General features: G+C 43.6%; 1 protein-coding gene across 5 annotated transcripts in view; it reads right to left on the reverse strand.

Moving 5' to 3' along the window:
• LOC122809699 (zinc finger CCCH domain-containing protein 13-like) overlaps positions 1-9,977 on the reverse strand; it is a 1,891,555-nt gene that overhangs the window by 711,399 nt on the left and 1,170,179 nt on the right. The window lies entirely within an intron of this gene.

Consider the following 9,977-nt stretch of genomic DNA (forward strand, 5'->3'; position numbering starts at 1 on the left):
CAAAGACAAATGGTACAACCATACTGATTAGTCAGCAGTTAACCTTCTAACTGATGAGCATTTTCGGGTCTGCCCCCAGAACACAGGCTGTTTTTGCTCTGTGCATTTAAACTACATCTCATAAAAAGTTAAATATTTTTTCATTACATCTTACAGGCATAATTCACAGGTAGTTATTCGGCACGCGGTCCAAGAAACCATTAAGGAGTCTATCCCAAATTCTCATTTGTCACAAAGCACTGTCTGATTAAGTACTTGCTCAAGGTAGAAAGATTCAAGCCGCATATGCTTTACAAAGGAAGCAGTTCACTAACAAGTCAGAGCTATAGTCCTCTGCACTAAAGTACAGTTGTGTACACTTACCATAAATGTAGATGTTAGAGTGTATTCACTGTTGCAGTCCTTACCAAATGGGTTAACCGGCTCCCGGTAGCCCACGGTCGGCCAGAATACCAAAGTCCTTGGTATATGACGTCGGCTGCCTTCGGTTTAAGCCTGACGTCAGGTACAAAGAAAGGCAGCCAACGTCATTTCCTCAGTTTTTCTTGTCTCAACTGTTAGGAGTCCCCCAAAAAAGGTTAGACCAGGAAAAGAAAAATCCAGTATGTGCCCTAGGAAAAAAGGGGGATGGAAGGGGGGGGGGGGCCAGGACTGCAAGAGTGAATACACTCGAACATCTACATTTATGGTAAGTGTACATAACTGTACTATTGTTCATAATGTTTCACTGTTGCAGTCCTTACAAAATGGGTTGATTCCCAAAGCCCAGGAAACAAACAAAAGGGAGGAGGGACACCCACTGTTTAAGGGTTGGTAAGGATGCCCTGCAATACTGCAATGGCAAAACCAGCCCTGAACTTGGAAAACAAGGGTAAATTGTAATGTTTAGTGAAAGTGTGGACAGAAGTCCAGGTAGCTGCTTCCAGGATGTCCTTAGTAAGTACACCTCTTAAAAAAGCTGCTGAGGTAGAGGCTGCTCTAGTAGAATGGGTAATACTCTGTGGAGGAACCTTGCCATGCAGTAAGTAACAAAAGTGAATACAATGAGCAATCCACTTAGAAATGGTCTGTTTAGAAATAGCTTTGCCCTGAGCTCCAGGAGCAAAACTGACCCAACAACTGATCCGACTTTCGAAAAGGTTTAGTCCTATCCAGGTAAAATCTAAGCTATCTGTGGCACATCCAGGGAATGCAGTAACCTTTCTCCTTTATTCTGAGGATTAGGAAAGAAGGTAGGCAGGTGGATAGACTGGTTAAGAGTCAGGCTAGAACCACCTTAGACATCAAAGAGGGATTAGTATGAAGAGAAACCCGATCCACATGGAAGATGACAAAAGGCTCTACTGCCATTAAGGCCTGCAGCTCAGAAACTCTTCTAGCTGAAGTAATAGCAAAGAGAAAGGCAGCTTTCCAGGAGAGAAACTTCAAATCTGCTGAGGCAGCTGGTTCAAATGGAGGCAGAGTAAGTTTCTAAAGTACAAAATTAAGATCCCAAGCAAGAGTAGGTGCCCTTCTGGGAGGCTTTAAATTGCTAGCTCCCCTAAGGGACTGTTTCATCAAGGGATGAGAGAAAATGGGTTGCTCAAAGAACAGTGAGCAGAAATAGCTGAAGCATGAATCTTGACAGAAGAAAAGGAAAGTCCACGATTAAGCAAGTCTGCCAGACAGTCAAGAATAAGAGGAAGAGTAGGTTGAGAAGGGTCTTCCCCTCTAGTCTGCATCCGAATGTAGAATCTTTTCCATTTATCTGCGCAAGGAATCCTAGTGCTAGGCCTCCTGGCCTCACGAAAGACCTCAACAACCTGTTGGGAAAGGTTTGAATTATGAGCCAGGCTGCCAAATGCAGACTCTGAAGATGAGGATGCAGAATTCTTCCCCCTCCTGAACCAAGAGATCTGGTATCAGGGGAAGATGGCAAGGCTGAGACTGGGAGAGACTGCGAAGCAATGGATACCAATGTTGCCTAGGCCAGTCTGGAGCTATGATGATGGCCCTTGGTTTTTCGTCCCTTATCTTTAACAGTACTCTGGGAAGAAGAGGCAGAGGAGGGAATGCATAGATCGAGAGCTGGGCCCAGGGGAAGGACCGAGCATCCACTTTCCAAGCTCTGTCGTGATGATCCCTGGTGCAAAAGGTTGGAAGAAGGCAGCTGGTCGGAGATGAGAAGAGATCCACCTGCGGAGTGCCCAAACGCTGAATGATCTGACAGAAGATGGTCTTGTTTAGTTGCCACTTGAGGATTCCAGGACCTGCCTACTCAACCGGTCTGCCAAGGTGTTGAGCCTTCCTGGAAGAAACTGAGCTATCAGATGAATGCCGATGGAAGCTGCCATGGACCACAGCATCATGCTTTGTCTGCACAGGGGGGTAAGACTGAGTCTCTCCCTGCTTGTTTATGTACCACATGATTGTGATGTTTGTCTGTCCTGACTAGAAGAGTACCAGGAGAGAGAAGATGCTTGAAAGTCATCGAGGCCTGCTGGACTGCCATCAATTCCTTCAGATTTATGTGCAAATGAACCTGTTGATAGTTCCAAGTCCCCTGAATGCATCTGCCCTCTAGATGTCCTCCCCAAGCGTAGTCTGAGGCATCTGTGGTGAGAGTCTGGCTGGCAGGAGGTGGACAGAAAGGCAGGCCTTTGTTCTGTGCACAGGCCGTCGCCCACCAAAGGAACTCCGTCTGCAGGCAGGGAATAAGAGGAAGAATCAAGTCTAAATCCTGAGTGTGTTAACACCAAAGGTTTTTGGAGGTACCACTGTATTTTCCTCACACGCAGTCTGGCATATGGAATCATCAGAATACATGAAGCCATGAATCCCAGGGCTTGCAGGAATTGCCTTGTAGACAGCTGGGTCATGTTTGCCAAATTCTTGAAGTAATTCGAAAGATCCATTTGTTTCTCTTAAGGGAGGGATACCATCTGGGTGGCTGTGTTCAGACTCGCTCCCACGAATAGAATCTCCCTGGTGGGTACCAATTATGACTTCTTTTCATTGATAGTCTAACCCAAAGAAGTGAGAAGGTTCTTTACAAAGTCCAAATCCTTTAGAAGTTGCTCTGGAGAGATTGCCTGAATAAGACAATCGTTCAAGTAAGGGTAAATTTGAATGTTTCTTTGCCTGCAAAAAGCAATGACTGGAGCTAGGCATTTTGTAAAAACTCTGGGAGCAGTAGATAAGCCAAAGGGCAGTGCAGAGAATTGGAAGTGCCTGTTCTCCACCCTGAAGCAAAGGAACTGCCTGCAGCTGTCCCTTATTGGGATGTGTAGATAACGTTCTTTGAGATCCTAAGTCACCAGCCAGGAATCCTTGGCAGGCATTGGCAGCAAATGCTGAAGAGTGAGCATTTTGAACTTGAGAATCACCAGAAAAGTGTTCAGAATGGACAAATCCAGAATAGGGTGCCAGTTGCCCCCTTTTTTGGGAACCAGGAAAAGTCCTGAGTAGAAACCCTGGTCTATCTGTAGTGCAGGAACTGGCTCTATTGCTCCCAGGTTTAGCAAAGAAGAAACTTGTTTTTCTGCTTCTGCCCTTTGAAGAGGGGGATATCTGGGTATACTTGGTGGACTGGGAAGGTGTGAAAGGAGAATATGTAGCCTTGGGATACTATTTTGAGCACCCATTTGTCTGTGATGGTGTACCACACATCTGCAAAAATGTCTAACCTTCCCCCCAAAGGAAACCCTGGGCCCAGAGGCAGGCAGGGGAAGGCCAGTGTCACTGGGAATGCTTGCTTTGGGAAGTTTGCTTAGAACTCCCCGATTCTGAAGAGGAAGCCTGCCAGTGCCTAAGCCTTTTGAGGGGTCGAAGTCTGTCCCCTAGAAGACCTGTAACCCCCTAGGCCTAGTGCGACCCTGTTTACTAGGGTCAGGAAAAGTCCAATTCTTAGAAGGATAATGCCTACTAAAACAAGGAGGCTGAACTTGCAGAAAATCCTTAACAGTTCACATAGATTTGGCCTTATCCTCCAACTTTTTCAACACCTCTTCTGCTTTGCTACCAAAAAGATTATCCTTGTGCAAAGGCATATCCAGTAATGTAGATATGACATGTTCAGAAAGGGGTTGTTCCCTGAGCCAAGCATGTCTTCTAATAACAGAACCAGTGGCTGCTGCCCTGCAAGAAGTCTCCAAAGTGTCGAAACCACAATGTAGAGAATGTTTAGTGACAAGAGTGGCAGAATTCGATAAATCTTGCATGTCCTTACTCTCCATCAGGAAAGGAACACCAGCAATTTTAGCCTTAATGGCCTCCAAAGTATGCTGCTGATACTTAAGCATATGAAAAAGACAATTAACAGACCTAATAGCCAGGGTGGAAGAAGTATAAACCTTTTTACCCCATCTATCCAAGGCCCTAGATTCCCTGTCAGAAGGAACAGGATTTTTAGCAACTGTGGCTTTAACACCTTTAGGGCCCTGAGAAATAATCTCTGGATCAGCAGTAGGATTCTTGAAAAGGAACTGATGAGAATCAGGAACTCTAATACCTGTCAGGCTTTCTGGGAGCAGGAGGAACAGAATTAAGAGTCAAAGAATTCTCCATGAAAACAACAAATTCCAAAATCGGAGGGATAGCCAAAGGCTTATGCTGTGGGAAATCCAAGAATTCCCTAATCTGTTTCTTAGACTGAGGGTAGTCATGACTTTCCCATTTGAAATGCTCCATAAGAGTATTCAGAGCATCTCCAAAAGAAAAATCTTCTGGAGGAGAGGCAGAAGGGATTGAGTCTTCTGCATCAGAATCCTCAAAACCAGAAAAAAGTTGAGAGTTTCCCTCTTCATCAGCAGAGGTGCTGGAAACCTCAGAGTCTGAGGCAGACAAAACTTCTGGGGACAATTCCTTAGCCCTCTTAGAAGGAGGTGGCTGACTTCCCCTGATAAGGGGTCAAGAGATCACTAGCCATTTCTTAATCATCTGAGACTGAGGCATTTGAGGGGAGGCCGTCACCTGCTTTGGAGTAGATTTTCGGCTGGAAGGCCTGCTAGAAAGCCGGAGGGACTCAGGAGGCCTAGCCACCGCAGTAGTCTGAACCAAGGTCGTCGGTCTGGATCTGTTCTCCAGGCGGAGAAAAGAGGCCTCAAAAGCAGGCGCCTGCTTAGCGGCTCTGGATCCAGAGGCTGCGACTGGCTGAGGGTCAGAAGACGAAGTGGAAGCCTGCGGTAAGGAGGACTCGGAAAAGGTCTCTGCAGACGCCTGCTGCTGAACATCTGTGGACTGCAGGGGCAATGAAAGTGCCACACTGACTACTGCTGGGCCGACAACCAACTTAACAGGGACGTTGTCGGTTAATTTGACCCCAAGCCTGTCGCGGTCCTTATCCTTGGGCTTCTTAGGAACATCAGAAGACGCCATACCGACAAACTTAGGCCAAACTCCGAAATGCTTGAACAAGATCCTAGCTCTACGGCAAATGGTACGTGGGTTGAAAAAAGCACAGAGAAAACAATTAGGGATGCCGTGCTCAAGGCCCAAACAAGTGATACAATAGGAGTGAAAATCGGGGTGTGGAATCTGTTTTCCACAAGCAAGACAGTTGTTAGCTTTCTCTGACATTCGTTAAAGCAAGAAAAGAGGGTGCGACTGGCTGAGGGTCAGAAGACTAAGTGGAAGCCTGCGGTAAGGAGGACTCGGAAAAGGTCTCTGCAGACGCCTGCTGCTGAACATCTGTGGACTGCAGGGGCAATGAAAGTGCCACACTGACTACTGCTGGGCCGACAACCAACTTAACAGGGACGTTGTCGGTTAATTTGACCCCAAGCCTGTCGCGGTCCTTATCCTTGGGCTTCTTAGGAACATCAGAAGACGCCATACCGACGAACTTAGGCCAAACTCCGAAATGCTTGAACAAGATCCTAGCTCTACGGCAAATGGTACGTGGGGTTGAAAAAAGCACAGAGAAAAAAGCACAGAGAAAACAATTAGGGACGTCGTGCTCAAGGCCCAAACAAGTGATACAATAGGAGTGAAAATCGGGGTGTGGAATCTGTTTTCCACAAGCAAGACAGTTGTTAGCTTTCTCTGACATTCGTTAAAGCAAGAAAAGAGGGTCCCCAATGGGGAACTTATCCGAGGATGTCTTCAACTAAGCAGTCAGAGTACAAAAAGAAGGTACTCTGTCGACCGGCACTCGTGCAAAATGCTTCTGCTTTGGGCTCCGCTTCAAGAAAGATTGAGGAAATGGCGTCTGCTGCCTTCCTTTGTATCTGACGTCAGGCTTAAACCGAAGGCAGCCGACATTATATACCAAGGACTTTGGTATTCTGGCCGACTGTGGGCTACCTGGAGCCGGAAAACCCATTTTGTAAGGACTGCAACAGTGAAACATGACGAACATCTATAATTCTCTAAAAAAAACACTGGAGTTGGCACCTAGTCTCAAAGGCCAAGGAGTAGCTGCATCTTGAATTTTAATGAAAGAAAAATAAATTTTAAGGAAATATTTAAACTTCGGCATTTACAAAAAATGAAACAATCCCATTTATGCAGAAATGCTCGTTTTAGATCTGAAATCAAACCATTATAATATATTTATGTTTCCTGTGGCTTTTTGTTTATTTTACTGACAATTAAGAACCAGGCATTTATTTTCATCTGATGTTTTGTGAATGCTACACTTTTGTCAATTTACATAGGCCTTTTGGGCCTGAATAGCACTCAATCTCTCTCTCTCTACTGCTCAGGACATGATTCCCTTGTAATTACATTTTTTTAATAGCTTATTAATTTTCTGGAAAAGCAGACTCGAGAACCTCAAATATTAAAATTCCTCTCATCTTAATGTAAATATTTTGGGTTAACAAATTAAAATAAAAGGAAAACATTACTTATTTCCTTTTGGTGAACATTTTTTGTTCTCATTTTATGAGATCATACCAACATGTTTCAGATAAAGGCTATGTTTGTTAGCTTGAACAAATGCAAAATATACATACTTTATGAAACGCATGGCAAAACCAGAGTAAAAAAGCCCATTAGTGATACCTAGTATAATTACAGCAAAATGGTCCTTAATTGTCAAGTATTACAACAAATTCCATAGAATAAGTTATCATGACCTTAATTAGTGGTCCCAGCTGTAAAGACAAATACTACTAAACGCACCAAAGCTTTTGAAAGCACTGTTACTCCAGTGCAACACTTTATTCAAACAGATTAAGATATTTCATCTTGCTAATTCATAGACTACTTCAGAATCAATTACATTATTAAATTCCACTGTTTTAAAATCTCCCTCCTGAGAAATCACATGACACACTGCACCAATGAGCACTGAACTAAAGTAACTCAACATAAATGAAAAAATGAAAAAAAAAATATTATGTTACCATACCCTTAAAATCTATTAACTGCTAAAACATTTTTTGCTTTATACTTCATATGAAAAAACGTCTTAAAACTCCCTACTTTCTGTCAAATCAGCCCATGGTCCACCTTCAAAGGCTCTTATATACTGTATCAATTCCAAAAAAACACAAACCTATGCAGGGTATTTTTCCAAATGTTTATACAATGAATTATTAGTCTGTTTATTCCTTATGTTCAACATATGTTTGTAAATGCGGCCTTTAAATCTATGTTGGGTCTTCCTCACATAGAAAAAGTTGCATTTTTACACATAGCTAAATATTATAACTACTACAGAACTGCAGGCACAATGAAAAGAGTATACTACCTGTTTGTTAACCTTAACTTTGTCAGTTTCCAAAATATGTTTACACTGACCACAAAAAACACATCTATATGTACCAAACTTCTTGTTGGTCAATACACATGGTCGGCTACCACGTTCCAAAAGGTTTTTATGGATCTACCTCTTTTTCTCACCTAGAAAATCAATTAACCCACCAAAACATTCAAATATTTTAAAGTTTTTCTCAAGGGTCTTGCAAATAAACTCATGATCTTGTATAACAGTAGCAATAAATGAACATATATATTCACCCTTGAGTTGTGCTCTCTCATTCATCACTGGTTGAGCCTGTCTTATCGTAAGAATTGGTACCAACTTGCCACTGTACCTTTTCCTTGTAACCGCAGAGCAAACATCCTTACCAAACCCAGCAGGTACCCTCTTGCATAAAACATCTGACAACTTGTTTCCTTCTGATTCAAACAACATATCATTGGAGGCCATCCCAGTTAATCTGACAAACTGCCTTTAACAATACCCTTTTTATGGTGCTGTGGATGGCAACTAGCATAATGTAATAGCTCGAAAGAGAAAGTGGACTTCCTATAAACACTGCTTATAATAACTCTCTTGGTAACATCTTTACTAACTAAAACATCCAAATAACCAATGCTGTCACAATTATATTTGTAAGTCATTTTAAGAAAGTCATGGAATTTAAGTAATCCACAAATGCTTGTACTTTCAACTCGCTTGTTTCCCAGGCTGTAAAGATGTCATCCAAAAACCATGCATATAACTGCCAGGGTGCAGGCTTAAATACATTAAACACATTGGGCCAGATTCAGGAAGCCTCCGTGTAAGAGTTATAACTCTTACACGGAGGCTGCAGTTAAACTGTGTGATGTCAGCATGTCATGCATATGCATGAGGTGCATGAGGCATGCTGAATCACACCAGTAACTCTTACACGGTCCGTGTAAGAGAGTAGGGGGCGTGTCTGTAGGCTAAGCTCTGCAAGTGGACACGCCCCCGGAAAACTAGAATGGCTGAAAGTAAACAGCCACGAGAAAGGCCATGAAAATGTGAATAAACACACTATACAACACATGCCCCGACTGGCCATCAGTGTATAAAGTGAAGAGATGTCATAAAAGTAAATGAAAACCTTTTTTTGTTAAACCCGTAAATGTTTGCTACTGTGTGCGCGGGTGTGCTACTAAGCGCAATCACATTTAGCAGTCAGGGAAAAGGATATAAGAACTAAATATGCAAAGTAAGCCAAGAAATAATAGCTTAGTGGTAGAGTACCCGCCCTATGAGTAGGCAGGCAGGGTTCGAGCCCTACAACAACCTTTTAGTTATTTTTGTAAATAAGCACTAAAAAGCCCCAGACAGTATTGTACAAATGTAAATGTATTCCCTTTTGTAAAATGGAATGAAACAGAGCATATATTTTGAAGTAACATAAGAATAAAAATAGTCAGAAATGTACTGATAGCTAAGCTGCCGTGAGACACAGTGCCCGTGGCAGTAGTGTTCAAAAGCTGCAAACTGCGTGCCGTTGCCAAGCAGCGGATAAACAGGCTGAAACTGTGTGCAATTAGCTGAACATGTGTGTCACTAGCCAATTAAGATTTATCCCAGCGCACACCGTTTGCGCCGCTCCCACAAGCTAACTGCCAGTGCGCATGCGTTACCTCCGCAAACGGCGCAGACCAGGTTTAAAGTGCTTAAAAGTGCTTTTGGCATGTTTGATTGACAGGTCTTCAACTCATTTCTGTCAGGAAAAGCAAAAAGCAGTTGCCAGATTCGAACACAGGATACCATGCACTAGAGTCAAGGAACTAAACCACCAAGCCATGACAGCAATACCTAGAAAAGCAGAAATAGCATATATATGGGATAAAACTCAGAATGGAGCATGAGAAAGCATTTTCAGTGAAGTAGATACAATTCCAAAACGGCCAATCAGAGAAATGTGCGGGAAAAGCGGCATATATAAGCCCCATAGGCGGGAATACACAGCATAACTGATTGTAGAACAGACTTGCAGTCAGCATGAGTGGAGTAGGTGAGGGACGTTGCTTTCGAGCACAGCGTTGGGGCGTTGAGTCCAGATACATGGTCTGGCTCCTTGTCCATAATCACGAGGCCCAACTCATGCAGGGCCAGGTCTCATGGGGAGTATATAGGGCTGAGGCGTGGGACCAGTTGGCTCGTGAGCTGACCAGTGCTACTGGCATTCCACGCACTGGTGAGCAGGTCCGTCACCACCATGCGGACCTGAAGAGACGCAAGCAGGACCAATTGAACCGTTGGATCCAGGAGGCCCGGCAAATGG

The sequence above is a fragment of the Protopterus annectens genome, chromosome 1.part1 (assembly GCF_019279795.1).
Source record: "Protopterus annectens isolate FY-2018-M chromosome 1.part1, PAN1.0, whole genome shotgun sequence".
NCBI classification, from domain to species: Eukaryota; Metazoa; Chordata; order Ceratodontiformes; family Protopteridae; genus Protopterus; species Protopterus annectens.